The 15,544-nt window shown below is 38.7% G+C and overlaps 1 pseudogene; it reads right to left on the bottom strand.

The window, feature by feature from the left end:
• Window positions 1-5,463: 5,463 nt before the first annotated feature.
• Window positions 5,464-14,933, bottom strand: LOC122126505 (annotated as a pseudogene).
• Window positions 14,934-15,544: the final 611 nt, after the last annotated feature.

The following is a 15,544-nucleotide window of genomic DNA, read 5'->3' as shown; positions in this document are numbered from 1 at the left end:
CTGTGTGAGTTAACATCATTGAACAACTGCGTTCCATGGTTTGTGAGACATTCGCTTCTGTGATCATATGCACATGAGGGCCCAAGAAGAGAGTTCCCTGGAAGGAATGTCCTAAAATGCAAAACAACTACTAGGGCAATGGAAACCCATGGTTGGGCATGCTTAATTTTTTAACCTGTGCACTGAACTAACAGGAACACATTAAGACACACTAAGAAACCCTGATGTAAAGGATCAGAAGGGCTGAGGGGAAGGGAGCCGCATGCTCAGGAATATAAATGGAGCTTACAAGCCATTGCAGGCTCTGACTTTCTATGTTGAAGTTAAGATTAACAGGCAGCCCAAGTTTCTAAGAACTCATTGTCTAAGCTATATGCCTCTTTCAGAACTTCTTTCCCTCCTCTTGTGTTTTGAGAACAACAGTTAGTACTGTGTTTCTGTCTCCTAGGGGCAATTTTTCTCTTCACACAATGCTTAAAGTAGATAATAGGAAGCTGAAATTAAAGTTAACAAGTATGAAATAGCACACAGTGCTTGCCCTGAATTCCTGTACCTAAAAAGTTCCCAATACTGAGCACAAAGTAATCATGGGTGTATCCTAACAACCTCCACTGAATGGAAAAATTTGAACAATTTTCCCAAGGCAGGTATTGTCCAGTACGGTAGTTACCACCTATAACCCTTGTTATTAGGATGGTTGTGATCTACTAGAACAATGAACTTGAAACTGGGCCAAGACGAGACAACTTATTGTTGCTAGAAATGGGGGAAGACAACTAGGAGAATGTTTCTCTGGCACAGACATGGATATAATTACAACAAAGTTCTAAATTGTGGCTCATCAGCAAAGACTATCAAGTCATATCTCAATAAAGGTAATAACTAAACATAAAAATTAAAAAAACTATTTGGGTTTCAGTACTAACATCTTTTTAAAGGTGTGTGTGTGGTGTCTCAGATTTTTGTATGGGGCAGCATTGGTTCTTAAAAATCATCCTATTGGCACTATCTTTAGGTTTCCCATTCAAGTCTGGTGGCATTCTAGCTGTACCACTTGAATCACACAATTTCTTGACTTCTGCTGGTTAACGAGATAAACATGTAAGGTATATGTCAACCTTGGTTGGTTTCAAATTATGATCTTCAGATCTCACTCTCTGGAGTAGGTAAGGCTATAGGAGTGAGCCACTATGCTCAGCCCCGTATTTCCAGTAAGTTACTTAATCTTTCTGAATCTCAGCTTCTTCTTGTGTGGAAAGTGATCAGAATTATTTTGTGGATCTTAGAATCTGGTGGGAGTTATGACTGGGAATAGGAAGTATAAGTGTTCGGGATGTGCAGACAGAGCCTGACAATCTCATAAAACTACTGATATTTATATTGAAATGAATTAAAGGAATTGGAAACGATGGATTTTTCTTTTTTTGTTTATCCATTTCTGGGCAGTGAGGGAGCCACAGAAATTCAAGGAGAACGAGGAAACAAATGCAGCAGTGATACACTGTAGATATTATGTTGACAATCAACTATACCACTTGTGGGCAGGGAAAGGAGGGAAAAACAGAGAGAGAGCAAAGAAGTGATGAGATTATGGAACATGAAATGAACTCATTATCTAAATTACAAAATGGTGACCCGCATGTCCACTACATTAACAATAAAAATTTTTAAAAGTCTAGGTTGATGATTCTCTCCTCCAGTTTTAGTTAGAGGCCCTTGAGATACAGGCCCACCTATAGAGTTTTCAAAGGTCAATTGATATGATAATTAATATAGAGCCAAAATCTCTTAACAAATGTTATAAAAAGTATTTCATTCATAGTACTTCTTTCTGTTTGAATGGAGATTCTATATGTTATTAGCAGAGCTATATTTTTTACTTTTTGTTTTCAATATTTGTCAACTGTTGAAATCCTTCTTGAAGCTTTGGGACAGAGGTCTGCTATATCTTGGCACCCTGCCCCTAACTAAAATAGTAATCAACCTTTGAAATTAATTTACTTGTGTATGAGTTTGTTTTATTTTTTTATTCATTTATATATTTATTTGTTTATTTATTTATTTTTGTCGCTGGTGGTGAACTCTGGGCCTGGTCGCTGCCCTCAGCTCTTCAGCTCAAGACTAGTACTCTACCACTCAAGCCACAGTACCACTTCTGGCTTTTTCTGCTTACCTGGTGAGGAGGAATCAAACCCAGGGCCTCATGCATGCAAGGTAATCTGTCTACCACTGATCTACCTTCTCAGCACCTATGAGGGGTATTTTTGTGCACGGGTCTATCAAGGAAATTTATTCAGCAAATGTATTCATTTGCCACTAGACATTAATTATGAATTATCTGATAGTTAAAGGATAAATTGTTATCATTTTTACTAGGAATTGTTTGTCTTCCCATGCTAAAAACATGGAGGAGGGTATTTTAAACTAAAACTACAAAAGAAATTTAAGATCTTTGTGCTAACAAATGTGTGCAGTTATTACATTAAACAGAAAATTCAAACTTCATGAATACAGAGCTCAAACTTCTTATACTACTTATTTCAAAATATAAATTAAAGGGAAAATCAGACAGGGGATAAAATTTATATTGTATGTTAATTTTTAAAGAGGAAAATAAGATCCTAGCTGGCAGATTAAAGGCAAAGCAATATCAGAGCCCTATCTGCTCAATAAGAAATAAGAAGCTTATTTGAAAAAAAAAACTGCAAAGTGCACATCCGGCAAAGGCAAGCAGTCAGAGCCTACCACAAACACAGAAATACCATATATCTCAGAAAAAGGAAACAAGTTCAGACCAGTGCTCATCCTTATCCCTGATTTCAATAATACATATACACCCCCTACACACACACACACACACACACACACACAATGAATGTATGCAACAGCTCAACCTACTCACATAGACTCAACATGAATCAAAGATCTTCCTGTAATATTTGAAACTTTAAGTTTCAAGTCATGTAAATAATTGATAATAGATGCATAAATAATTATTTTCCGAATAGCGCTCTGCTATGAAAATGAGAATTCATGATGATTATAACTACTTAAGACATCTCTGAATCTCAAAAAAAATTAAACAACACACAATCGGAATTTTGGGACTGCATTTCTACCAGCTATTCTGCAAAGGCTTAATAAGAAGATACTTATGAGATTTTGTGTACCAAAAATTAAATACTAAATTCAATTAATACCTGAGTAAGTGAAGAGAAGATGATCAGAGAGACCTATGCTGCCTCCCGTTCTCAGCCAGCTGTACACTGTGGCATCTTTGCTGCTGCTGGACCTTAGTTGTCTTCTCCAGTGCAGTGGCCACACTGGGGTTGGATTGGGCATGGTAGGGAGATGAGTGTAGGCCACATGGGAGGCCACACTGGGGTTGGGGTTTGGTGCAGTGTGGAGGGGAGAGGAGGCCTTGGCAGAAGCTGGTGAAGCGAGGAAAGAGGCAGGAAGCCAGAGGCTCAGAAAGCAGCGTGCCCAAAGGCTGCCTGATTGTGGAGAGTGTCTGTGAGGAGGGGTTGTTGGGGCAGATCCCATGGGGCCTGGTGGCCTGGTGAGAAGAGGAAGGAGTCTCAAGTACTGCAAAGGAGGACAATGAAAATTAAGATCACAGTGGCTGAACAATTTCAACAACAAAGGTGGGGACATGGAGGTAAACTCTGGGGATGGAGAGGACGGCAGCACTGGGCCAGTGGCGTTCAATCCTTTCTGGACATACCTGGAAGTGTGTGAGGACTGGCTCCACCACAGCTTTGGCCTCACTTGACTTGAACGGGCACCCGGAATGGTCACCTCAGCCTCAGCCTGCCCCAGAGAGCCAGACTGGCATAGATGCTGAAGACCAGGCAGTGGCTGGGAGGATATGCCCAGCAGGGTGAAGGAAGCATGGCTAGTGGGTGCAGCTCCAGCCCAGCCAGGTCCAGGGCCACCGGGGAAGTTAGGACTGTAGATCTAGAACAGGCAGTGTGCCCCAGACCAGTGGGACTTCCAGGGACTTGCGTGGTGGCCAACACGTGCATGTTGGGAACTTCATAAGCATGGCCCAGGCATCTCCACGGAAAGGTGCATTCATTCCTGTGCCTCTCCTGTCTTCTGGACTCTCGCTGTCCTCCTGCTTCCTGCTGATGTACCAGGACACAGACCCCTCCAAAGGCCAGCAGAGAGCCGTTGCCAAGGTAAATGCAGGAGGGTCGTTTATTATGGCTCGAGCTGGACTCACAAATCTTCCCTGACACAGCAGGTCAGAAATTGTGAGTCCCAATCTCTTGTTCAGCATCGTTTTTTTATTGTGTATAAAGCAGGTGGAAGGATCATTACAACACTGATTTTGTGATAGGTCGGTAGTTCGGAGTAAATCTAGTCTTAAGTTTATTGGTTGGGGAATGATCATTTCCAGTAAGGGCAGGGACTTTCTAATTTAGCAGTTACAGGATAGGTTAAATCATACATAGCAAGCATATTATAAGTTGGGGTAGGTGGGGCCAATCACAGGAATGCTGAGGGCGCTATTCCTGGATTATTTCCCGACGTACATTGCTTACTGATAGAGTTGGGAGATAATCGGTCAGGGCAGTCTGAGATTCCTGGACAGATCAGGGCTGTCTGATTTCTTAGTTATTTTTACTGTTACATTTTCTCAGAACATGAACTGACACTCTTTTTCCAGTAGCAGATATTTTCCTTAGAGTTTCTGAAATCACTGCCAACTTATTTGTCCTCTCACTGACACGTCCAACTACAGGAGTCAACTTCTCCACGCTGATGACAGGCCATCTCAGAGGTATTCACAGGGCTGTTTCCTCTCTCCATCTCAGGCCTTTCTACTGAAAGAACATCCTTACTAAAAACTTTTTAGTTGTTTCTAGTGAGGAAGAAAAGTAAGGCCTAGTTGCAGCCATGGAACCAAGAATTGAGGACCATGGCTAGAGCAAAACGCCCTGAGAAAAGATGGATTCATTTTTGTCAAAGACATAAGTCTCTATGGGAACTCTCATTCTAACTGATTTTCTTCCCAGTAATATATTCACAGAATATGTAGACTATGTAATGAATGAACAATGACATATGCATAATATTTGCGAATATGGAGGGAATTAAGAAAAAACTGCAATGGCCAGAAGTAACTGGTTCCTTGAAAGAGAGCTGGTAGGTTCTTTGTTTGGCCTCTAAGCCTTTTAGCACAGTATTTTGTATTGCATTCAAACATATGAAGTTCTTAAAATGTAAAATCAGGACAAATAGTTAAAAATAAGGAAACTTTCCTAATAAAGTATCACAAACTGCATCTTTCAATTCAGAAGTACTTAACTTGAAATTTTTCTCACATTAAATTGCCTTTTGTTCTACCTAAGAGTTGATATTCGAAAATTCCTAAAGAGAATTTTTTTTTCTTTTCTTCCTTTTTAAGGAACCATAGTGAGGTCCATCTGTTTCTGCTGTGAGCTCTTTCTTCCACTTACTGCCCAGTTGCTGTCAATACTCATCCCCATACGAGACAAGCACCTCACATCCTGCCTTGATGATATGACAGGTTTGGTAGAAGATCTACCTGTCGTACAGAAAGGCCCTCGGATTCTGATTCTCAGCTTACCTGCCACAGTTCATATACCTAAAGTTGAAGCAGGCACAGGAAGGAAACATAAGAGGGTAAGTTTCTGCTCCCTTTGGATCTACTCCTAATACTCATCCACTCTAGAACTCTAAGCGCACTGTTTTCAAAGCCCAGTTCCAGACTTCTCTTAATCCTTATTTGTCAAAAATAGATTGATTTCCAGATTCTCTAAATTGAGTTAAAGTTTATGTCATAGATTTGGTTGGGGACGTGTACTCTGTTTCTAGATTAGCACACATCATTTGACATTTGGCCCAAGTAATTTTCCTTAGATTGGACTCACTCATGCACCTGTCGCCACTATGTTCCCATAGAAATTCAGAGAACCCTTTGTCTTATAAAGACAATAGAGGGAAATTTGTTTATTCATGATGTCGTTTCATGATAAGACAATGGTTCCCCATGGCACAGGGCTGCAGGACATATCACAGACCCACTGCTTTCTGAACCTCACCACTGCTCCAACTCTACTTCTACGTGTTTGAGTGTACCCTAATAGACTAAAGTTCTTTCCTGTAGGTTGTTAGGGCACTATGTAATTTGCAAAAACTAGGAAGAAAAATTATAGTTAAATACTCTTACAATGAAATTGTCATTTCTGTCTCCACATGTGTTTCACAATTACTCAGGGAATATGATTTATTCAACTACTGAGGGTAATTCTTTGACTCGTATACAGTATGTGCTTTATAGATGCAGGATCTATGAATGAAGTTAGGCCCTTTGCTTTTTCTTCTGATGTCTTAATTTTGTCTCTCATGGAAATCTTTATTTTGATACAGTACACATATATATGCATACATACATGCATACATACATACATACATAGCAGAGCTAATGATTGAACTCAGTAACTAAACTTAACTCTTGCAATACAATACTCTACCACTTGAACCACTAGCCCTTTTTGTGTTGTTTATTTTTGAGGTATTTTTTGTCTGTCCAGGGACTTAAACTCTGTGCCTGAATGTCCTTCAGCTCTTCAACTCAAGGCAAGTGCTCTACCACTTGAGCCACAGCGCCGCTTTTGATTTTCTGGTGGATTATTGGAGATAAGAGTTTCACAGCCTTTCTTCCATGGGCTGGATTTGAACCATAATACTCATATCTGAGCTTTCTGAGTAGCTACTTCCAGGTTTGAGCCACCAATGCACAGTTTATTTTTGAGGTATTATTTCCCCTGCTGTCCTGGGTTGCCATCCTGCTTGTGCTTGCCTGGGTTGCTGGAGATACTTCACTTTATCCAGCCATTGTACTTCCACTGTAGCTGGGATAACAAATGTGCACCAACGTGCTCAGCCATTGGAAGTAATTGGGGTCTTATAATCTTTTATGCTAGGACTGGCATCAGACTGAGATCTCATCATCTCTATCTCAAAAGTCCAAATTAAAGGTTGAGCTATGGAACCCAGCTATACTATTCATATTTTTATGTCTTTTCCTTCAAATATTCATAATTTTGAAAGCACCAAGTACAGCAAAAGAAAAATGGAGATATGGGAATCCATTGAGAAAGGTGTGATGATCACAGTGCAAGTCTTGTGAGGAGAATATCTTCTTAGGAACCATGAAAATGACTGCTGGACTCACTCCAGATGGCCGGGGATTTATCTTTTGCATCTACACATAGCGGTTTCTCCTTTTTGTGATCTGAGTTTCAGAAAGACAAGCTAAAGGCTTTTGAGTAATAATCAGCAAAATCACATTACTTGAGTCCAGTGATGCTCTTTGAGCCTGCATGGATTCAGCAGTTGTGAACACATAGGATGCCGTCTACACATCTGAGGGGATTTATCATAGTCCTAAATGAGGCTCCTTAAGCATGGATGCACTTTGCCTCTAACACACTGTGTTTATATGCACTATACTTTGATCCTAAATCAGAATGTCCATGTTTATGCAGATTCCACAAACACATACAACTATTTTGTCCATGTCCTAGCAATGTTTCATTGGAGGCACAGGGGGACACATGGAGTTAGAGAAAGTGGGGAAAGGGAGGGCATTTCTTACCATCCAGGAGTACCTATTGTCTGCATCTTCATCTTCTATGATCTAGCCCTCATAGGGGCTAAACTGCAAACCCAATGGCAGATCAGATTCCTCATTCCATACTCTAAGCCCAGCCTCAGGAATACTGTACTGACGAATTCTCAGCCCAGTGGGCAGACTGAGGACTGAATGGTCATAATGCCCCTTGTCCACCACATTGTCTCTTACAAATATAGGTGGCCCATGAACAGTGTAGCTGTTGATGAAGAAGTTCTGACACTGCTCACAATCTCAGGCAAGAGCAGCAAAAATTAGTAAAGAAATATGTACATTCAGGGGCTTGGAAGGTGGCTCAGTGGTAGAGCGCATGCCTTGCATGCCAGAGGCCCTGCGTTCAATTCCTCAGCACCACATAAGAAAAAAGAAAAAAAGCTGGAAGTGGTGCTGTGGCTCAAGTGGTAGAGCGCTAGCCTTGAGCTGAAGAGCTGAGGGACAGTGCCCAGGCCCAGAGTTCAGGCCCCATGACCAGACCCCCAAAAAATAAAGAAATATGTACATTCTCAGATTTCACAATCATGAGAAAGAGCACAGAATGCATATCATTGTCACTTAGTTCTTCATGTGAAGTTACTAGAGTAAACTAGTAATTGGGGGCCGAATGACCTGATGAATTATTATAAAAGCACATTTGCCTTCTGTTTGACCAAGCACAGAGGGTTACTTACACAGGTAATCATCATCCTGGGGTTTACGGATATCTCCATAAGGCATAACTCTTTCTTTCCTGTAGGCTGTATATGCTCATTTTTACCTCCTTTTTCCTACGTCCATGTTAAAAATCAATGGTTAGTTAAGTTGGGGATCAACAATGTTTGTCCCTATTTCTTCAGAAAAGTAAAATCTCTTACTACCAAATTATCATCTATTCTTCTCACATACTCTGGTCCCCCATTAACTTTTGACTCAGAGATACAAAGACTTCACTTTAACATTAACTACAGGTTTCTAATTCAATTTTAAGTTTTGACCATTCCCATTTTCAGGTTTAATTTCTACTTCATTAAATTTCTTATAAAGTGGTCATTGATGAATTTATTCATTCAGAATATTTGTTGAGGTTATGTTAAGTATTGAGCAAAGACCTGGACATACAGGATTGAAAATGTGTGGTCACAGATTTATTAGACACTTTGCGTGTATCTATTATTTTACCTTTTACTTATCGTTTTCAGACAACATGCAGGCTGTACATATTTTTCTTGCCAGTCCTGGGGCTTGAACTCATGGCCTGGGCACTCTCCCTGTGCTTCTTTTGCTCAAGGCTAGCACTCAACAACTTGAGCCACATTGCCACCTCTGGCGTTTTCTGTTCATGTGGTTCTAAGGAATAGAACCAAGGGCTTCATTCATACAAGACACATACGCTACAACAAGCCACATTCCCAGTGCAGTCTGTGCATCTTTATCCATGTTCTTCAGATTAACATTCAGAAGTTCAGGGAGATTGTAAAATGTGTCATGGCGTAAGTGCCTCCATGTGGATAGTAACCCAAGTGTGTAACTTCATTGTCAAATTCTTATGTGCTGCTCATTGGAAACCTAATTACTAGTTCCACAGCTTAGTTCAGCCTATGTTTGAACTTTCCAAAGTCCACCTCACATAGTCAGATTACCCTCATCAACCTTGCTAGAATTTCCAAAATTAGTAAATTTCCCGTTATTTTCTCTTACCCAAGTTTTGTTTGCAGTATTGTCCTTGTGTATTTGCTTCTCCAGGAGTGAACACTGGTTTCTGTGCCTCTTCTAATCCACTTGACTTTGAGAAATTTATAATTCCTGAGAACTTCTTCAAACTAGGTTCCTTACCTAAGGTTGTCTTGGGCATTCCCTTCAATGAAAGTCACATATAGAATTAGAATCTAATTCCTAAGGCTTTCATCTCCTATCAGTTTTCTCTCAAATCCATATAAGTTAGACTGAGGGAGGGAGAGCACTTGAGAATACAAACCGAAGAGCAAACAAGGTCTGTGAATGAAGGAAATGAAGCTTGGAAGAAGACATGTCTAATGGAGACATTTAATGAAAGAGGACACGGGGAAAGTGGAGAATTACAAAACTTGGCTGGAAAAAGATATGACAGAGCAGTGAGAATAGGAAGAAATTATTGGCAGAAATCTATATGGACAATTAAGTACATTCAAATTGCAACTAGGTATAACAGATGACTTTGAAATTAGTTTGACTTTTTTCTATGTAATTTTGCCTGAAAAAGTATGTACCATCTAATAATTGTATAAATTGGTATACATGTCTGTTTTTGATGTGATAAGGTAAAAAAAATGTGATACGGTAAAAAAAGAAAATGTTCATCAGGCAGACTATAGTGACTCGTGATTGTAATCCTAGCTATTCAGTAGGCTGAGATTTGAGGATTAAGGTTGGAAGCCAGCCCAAGCAGTAGTAAGACTCATATCCACTTAACCACCATAAAAGCCAGGAGTGGCATTGTGGTTTAAGTTGTTGAGTGCTAGCCTTGCTAGCACAAAAGGAAGGATCTGGAACAGTGATTAGGTGCTGATTGTAAGTCTCAGGCCCAGCACCAAAAAAATTTCACCAAAGAATCTTGTGAATTATTAAAATACAGCATCAATGGGACTAAGCATTTCTTTCTGCTTTTTTTTTTTCCAGTCCACGGCCTGGGCCCTTTCCCTGAGCATCTTTGGCTTGAGGCTAGCACTTTACCACTTGAGCCACAGCGCCATTTTCAGCTTGCTTTTCCTGTTTATGTGGTACTAAGTAATCAAACTGAGGGCTTCATGCAACCATGCAACCATGCAACTATTAAGCTACATTCCAAGGCCCTAATCATTTGTTTTTGAGCTCTGATATAAATTTACTTTCTGTGACATCTCTAGTTGAAATAAATTAGTTGAAATTGAATTTGAAGATGTTAACTTCAGTATTTCTCGAGCCTGTTACTTTTACTTAAATTTCCAAACTGATTAATTATTTCATATATTGATTATAACTTATTGTTTATCCTGAAAATATTGAGGGGGGTTCAGTTGAGACCTCAGACATCTGAAGAAAGATCAGTTATTGTCCAACCACTCAAAAGACTCACATGTAAAGGCTACAGCTAAACAAACAACTATGGAAAGTTCCAGAATCAGCTAAGTAAAGCTCAGAAGAGGGGACCAATCCTCCTCTTCCTCACAGAATTGAAATTTGAAATTAGCCTCAGAAGGATATGTATCTATGTGAAATATTAAGTCACTTTTTTTAGTTGTCACTTCTAAGCCATCAAATTTGAAACTCCTTAGGGTTGGGGGCTGCTTATTAACAGAAGTGTCCTTTTACAATAGAAGGAATTTTCTGGGTATCGGTAAACTTTCCTTAAAACTTACAAATAGTGTGGATTTATTGGTGCATCTATCAGTTTGGTAAAACAAAATGAAGAGAGGTTGGAACAGAGATTGGAACAATCATTCAGTGAATGGTGTGAAGGTGTATGGCTAAGATAGCTAAGACTTATAATGCTGTGTAAGTATTTATGAACTTGTAAGTGCCTTTAGAGAAAATGTATTGGTAGACTTCACCACCACTAGGTGTTATCTCAGACACAATACATTTTTAGGTTTCAGTTTTCTCATCACATAAGTGATTATAGTTTACTATTTGCCTCATTATGTTGTTGTAGTATTCAAATATATTTGTTCATGGGACATTTAAAATAAAGTCTAAAATATTGTGAAAATAAAATAAGTGGTAGTGATTATTGTGGATATGAATTGAATCTTAGAATGAATATGATAAGAACAGAAGAGATCAGGAAAAGGAAGCAGATGTTCCTAGGGCTTCTTCTCTTACTTGGAACCATGAAGAAAGTTTACTCATCAATAGAATTTGGGAGACATTTATCTTCTGACGCTTACTCTGTTCGGTTCTGAAGGTCACCCAAGAAGGTTTGACTAAAAGTGATGAGAAATCGGAATTTTGGTTACAAAATATCTCCAAACTGTGGATTCTCATTTTTGATAGCAAATCTCAGTCAGAGAGAAAAGACTATTTTAGGAAAATGTTTTCTGAATTATCATTAAGGCTTGTCCTTATATTTTTTCTTAAATTTCTTCAAACCTAGACAAAACCCATCTTTGCTTCACTCTGTGTTCATAAGCTATCTGTTATAATTTAATTGACATTTGGTGGCAAGAAACACTAAGCAAATTAGAAACAAGAGGGAAAGATTATTTAGTTAAATAGCATACATCATGGTCAACTTAGTTTCATTTCAGTGACGAAGGATTGTTTAACACACATAAATCTTTAAGCACAATGCAGCACATAAGCAGATCAAGGACAAAATTCACACAGTCATTTCTCTGGATGCAGAAAAAGCCTTTGACAAAAGTAAACATTCTTTTTTTATTTGGTCAGTTGTGGGGCATGACCTGTGGGCCTGGATGCTATCCCTCAGCTCTTCAGCTCAAGGCAAGCATTCAATCATTGAGGCACAGCACTACTTCCAGTTTTCTGGTCATTTATTGGAGGTAAAAGCTTCACGGACTTTCCTGCCCGGGCTGGCTTTGAACTGTGATCCTCAGAGCTCAGTCTACTGAGAAGTCAAGATTACAGGTGTGAGCCACCAATGCCCAGCTAAAGTCAGCATTCTTTTATCATAAAAGCCTTGAAGAAACTAGTGATACTGGGTATATATCTCGATAGGATTATGGGTATATGTGAAAAATTAAATCATTTCTGCTAATAGCAGGAATGACACAAATGTCTATTTTTTCACTTTTTTCCCATATTGAATGCAATCAAGCCACAGAAATAAGCAAAGAGAAAGAAATAAATAGGACAAAAGGGAAGAAAACATTTTAATTATGCTTGTTCACAGATAACATGATCCTGTATTTAAAAGATCCTAAAAATTTCCACAGAAAAATTCTAGATCTTATAAATGCTATTGGAAATGTGCCAGAATATATGATCAAAATGTAAAAATCATTAGCTTGTCTGCCAACAATGAACAGTCTGGAAAAGAAATCAGAAAAATCACAATAGTCTCAAAAAATTAGCTTAAGATTGTGCTTAACTAATGAAGTAAAAGACTTCTATAATGAAAAGTATAAAACCTCAAATAGAACTGAAAGCCAACCTGGGCAAGTAAGTTTGTGAGACTCTTATTTCCAATTAAGCACCAGAAAATAGGAAGTGGTGCTGTGGTTCAAGTGGTAGAGTGCTCACCTTGAGTTGAAGAGGTCAGAGAAACACTCAAGGCAACTGTCAGGACTGACAATGATGATGATGATGATGATGATGATGATAATGATAAACTTAAAAATGGGCACTATGGATTGCATTTCATTCTTTCAAAATTATAAGATGAATTCCCAATCCTCAAAATATTATTTGGAGATGGAGCCTTTGGTAGATAATTAGGGTAAGATGACATCATGGAGGTGAGGCCTCAGATGGATTTAACTTTCAAAGAAAAAGAAAAGAAAGATCCTTTCCATCTCAACTGTTCCTCCTTTCCCAGTCATGAACATACCAAGATTTCATGTAGATACACAATGAGATATAGGCCATCTATAAACCTAAAATAGATCCTTCACCAGAACCCAGTCACACTAGCATACTGGTTTGAGCTTTCAAGCTTTCAGAAATATGAGAAATAAATTTTTATTTAATTAACTCACTGTATACTATTTTGTTATGGCAGACTAAGTTGAACACACAATGAGAAAAACACTGGAATTCACCGTTTTTACAAAGAAGATCCATAAATCTTTGTATGTGGCTAACAAATGTATGAAAATATGCTCAATATTACTAAACAGTAGGGAAATGTAAGTAAAATGTCAATGACTCCTTAGGATGCCTAATATAAAAATAAATAAAATGATGCTGGATGCTGGGCACTGGTGGCTTTCGCCTGTAATCCTAGCTATTCAGGAGGCTGAGGTCTGATCATGGAGCAAAGCCAGCCTAGTCAGGAAAGTCTGTAAAACTCTTATCTCCAATAAACCATCAAAACACCAAAAGTGTCGCTATGGCTAAAGTGGTAGAGCACTAGCTTTCAGCTAAAGAACTGAGGGACAGCACCCAGGCCCAGAGTTCAAGCCCCATGACCAACAAAATAATGGGACCTTTGTTCGCTTCTAGTAGAGATATAAAATAGTGCAGTTGCCTTGGGAAACAGTATGAAAAGCACTCTAAAAATTAAAAGCATAACTAGCTTATTATCTAGCAATCCAATTCCTGATATACATAGAGACAGGAAGGAAGGAGGAATGGAAAGAAGTAAGGAAACAAGGAATGTAAATAGATCCTAAATAGATATTGGCACATTCAGCATAACTGCAGCATTATTAATACTATTGACAGTTGTAAAGAGGTTGCATAGGAAAACATAGACATTATATATGAGTTCCAAATTACATAACCATATAAAGGAAGAACAGTTAAGGTTCACTTGTCTTTTCCCAGGTTTATCTAATGTGAATAACATAGACAGGGGTAACATTTCCACAGTCTATCATGGATATCATGTCTGGTCTGTTCTTTCTATGTGAACTCTCCAAATGAGGGCATTTGACCACATAACTCCTCTGTGATATATAAGTGCATACCACACTGGAAACCCTTCAAAGGCACAATCTTACTTGGGTCAATTTGACCAACAGAAGAATAATACCAAAATCTTGAACAGAGAATCAAGTAGAAATGGATCAATATCGCCATGACTCCATCTCTCAACTTCATTAGGAAATTGGTTCTATTTTTGACAGTTTCCGTTTTTGTTGAGATTGTTCAATGTCTTTCTCTGCGTGGCTATTTCACTAAATGGACTACCTTCCATGGTCTTTCATGAGATTGCAAATGACTGCAAATAAGTCAATAAATATATGTGTTCCAGGTGTTAGATAGAAAATCAATGCATCAAGAAAACATGGAATATAATAATGTATCAAATTGCTGTATGTACTTATCTACGCAATAGTAAGTGATGAGAATCACTTTTTACTTGAATTTTACCCTACTAAACATCTAGCAGAGTCCTACCTCTATCTATATCTCTCTCATCCCTTGGATTTTTGCAACCATCATCTAACAAGCTTCTCTTTTGCCAAGTTTCTAATTTTTACATTGCTATCAGAATTTTTACCAAAACTATTTTTAATAGTGATTTGATAAGTTATCAGAAGAGAGCGAGGTTAAGGGACAGCAGTGGTGATAGAGAGATACTCATCTTCCTAACAACTCCACTTTCATCCTCCAGAAGAGTGAGAAAAAGCAGGCTCTTACCATCATCCATACTGATATTTTATTATAACTCACTCAACAGAACAGCAGAATAAGTTAAGAGTGAGTCAATTACAAGTGGCTCATCTCCAGTGATTAATTAAGCACTGAAATAATTTTGGTGTTACTCATCCATAACCAAATGCAGAATTATCTTCTTTTTATTCACCATCCAAAGAAACCCAAAGTGGATCTATGGCTCAAGTGGTAGAGCAATAGCCTTGAGCAAAAATGTTTAACGGCAGTTCCTAGACTCTGAGTTTAAATTGTAAGATATATGTCCGCACACAAAGAAATTGTGTTCCCAAATATCTGTCCTTCCATGTTCTTTGAATGTTATATGAATGATCTAGGGATAAATGGTGTCCAGACAGATTTTAGGCTCGTGCACATTTTGTAATAAACAAGATCTTCCATTCAAAAACTGAACTGGAAGAAGTGTCATCTGTGTTATGAGGAATGGACCACACATACAGTGGAGACTTTAGGGGAGGAGTGGAGAAATCTTTGCTCTCATGTCCTGGGCTTAACTCAGGACAGTTTTCACATCTATTGTTCCCCAAAGCACTTGGTGATCATCTGACTCCAGTCTCAAAGGGCTGGAACTCTTATTTATGAGAAGAG

Source organism: Dipodomys spectabilis, unplaced genomic scaffold (genome assembly GCF_019054845.1).
Source record: "Dipodomys spectabilis isolate Male_0828 unplaced genomic scaffold, ASM1905484v1 ptg000281l, whole genome shotgun sequence".
Lineage (NCBI taxonomy): Eukaryota > Metazoa > Chordata > Mammalia > Rodentia > Heteromyidae > Dipodomys > Dipodomys spectabilis.
Note: the sequence above shows the minus strand (reverse complement) of the source record. Positions and strands in the feature narration are given on the sequence as shown.